Here is a 2,500-nt window from a genome sequence, read left to right on the forward strand (position 1 = left end):
TGTGTGGTGAGTGTGTGTGTATATGTTTGTTATGTGGTGGTGTGTTTGTGTGTGTGTAGCTGATGGAGCTGGGAGGATTCATGTTCTGATGTGTATGTTGAGTGTGTGTGTGAGTTAGAGTTGAGGACATTTGAGAGAAATTGTGTGACAGTAGAGAGAAAGTTTTTTTCGTTAGAGTGTTTGTTTGAGTTAGTGAGTGGTGTGAGTGTTCCTAAGAGTTAGTTTTGTTTCTTTTATAGAGTGTGAGAGTGAGTGATTTTGTATAGAGAGACACAGTGAGTTATATAAACATGTTATATAGTGTGAGTGTTAAAGTGATTGTGAGATAGTTAGATTCAGATAGAGTTTTTTTACGTAGATGTTTATTGAGATTTATTTTGACTTTTAGATATATACATAGAGAGTGTGATACTTTTTTATTTATTTTGGGTGTGTTTGAGATAGTTGTGTGTTTGAGTGAGATTGTTGAGTGAGAGTTTGTCTGACTGTATGAAGTAATTGTTAGTTTTATGTGTGTATTTGTAGAGATTTAATATTGATGGAGGATTTATATTTTTATTTATAGAGATAGATGTTAGTTATTCTTAATTGAGGAGTATAACTGTTTCTGATAGTGTGATTGTGTTGTGTATAGTGATATTGTTATATGAGAGAGTGATATATGTTAGATATATATTTTTTTTTAGGGAGTTTTAGGGTATTAGGGTGTGTGTGAGTGAGTGTTTTTAGTGATTTAGTGAATAGTGTTGAGTGTGAGTTAGTTAGTTAGTAGAGAGAGAGAGGTGGGGGTGGGGGGTGTGTTGGTGGGGGGGTTAGATAGTGTTTGTTAGATTGTTATATGAGAAGGTTAGAGATGTTTTGATATTTGGTGATATTTTTAATATTTATTACACACAGATCATAGATTGACAATATACACAAACCAAATTTATATTAATTTAAATATTATTTATATATATAAATATTTATAGATATATATTTATTTTTTAATATATTTTGATACAGTTGTATATATATCACTTAAAATATCTCTATAATTTTTTAATTACATATATATATAATTATATATAGATATATATAATTATATATATATATATAATTATATATACTAATATATATTATATATATATATAACTATATTTATATATATATATATATATATGTGTGTGTATAATTTATGTATTTATATTATATCTTTATATATATATATTTATATATAGATAACATATATATATTTATGTATATGTTATTATATATAAATATTTAGATATATATAAATGCACACAGATGCATGTGAGTGATCGTTCAGTGTTATGTTCGAATAGTATATATATATGTGTTTATATAATTTATATATATATATATATATATGTATATATTTTATTTATTTAGATATATATATATAATATATTTATGTATGTGTGTATGATATTGAGAGATGTATTATTTATGGATATATTTTTAATATATATTTATCTATATATATAGATATATTATATATTTGGGTGTTTTTTGGAGTATATTGATTTTTAATATATTATAGATTATATATTATATATATATTTTTGTATATCTTTATGTATATATGTTTAGATAGTTATTTTTTATTGACATATATATATATATGCATCAAAATATTTCTGTATATACATATATACATACACACATTCATACTACATATATATTATATATACACATACATAATATACATAGATACATATAAATACATATATACATATATATACATATATCTATATATATTTATATATATATATAATTTATATTATACACAACTAACTTTATATATATAGATTTAGATTAGTATATTTATTTATATATATATTTTTAATTTTTATAGATTATGTGGTATATGTATATATATATTATATATATTATATTATATATATATAGATATTATACTTATAATGATGTATGTGTGTATGTATATGTATGTATGTTATATATATATATATTTATGTATGTATGTATATATTTATATATATATATATATATATATATAATGTATGTATATATATAGTATATTAAATATTTATATACATATATTATATATAGTTATATGTCTATATTTATGTATATTTATATATTATATACATCTATTTATGCACCACCTATTTTATGTATATACATTTATATATACAAATAATATATATATATATATATATATATATATATATTTATACATACATACATATATATATACATACATACATATATATACACATACATATATACATATATATATATACACACATACATACATACATATATATATATATACACACAGATACATACATACATACATATTTATACATATAGATATACACACATACATATATACATATATATACATATATATATACACACATACATACATACGTACATACATATATACATATATATATACACACACACACATAGATACATACATACATACATACATACATACATATATATATATATGAAATTATTTATATGTACA

General features: G+C 20.5%; 1 protein-coding gene across 2 annotated transcripts in view; it reads right to left on the bottom strand.

Moving 5' to 3' along the window:
* LOC122264787 (protein lifeguard 2) overlaps nucleotides 1–2,500 on the bottom strand; it is a 45,173-nt gene that overhangs the window by 30,915 nt on the left and 11,758 nt on the right. The window lies entirely within an intron of this gene.

This window comes from Penaeus japonicus, unplaced genomic scaffold (assembly GCF_977035675.1).
Source record: "Penaeus japonicus unplaced genomic scaffold, GWHDUDI00000001_assembly GWHDUDI00000027, whole genome shotgun sequence".
NCBI classification, from domain to species: Eukaryota; Metazoa; Arthropoda; class Malacostraca; order Decapoda; family Penaeidae; genus Penaeus; species Penaeus japonicus.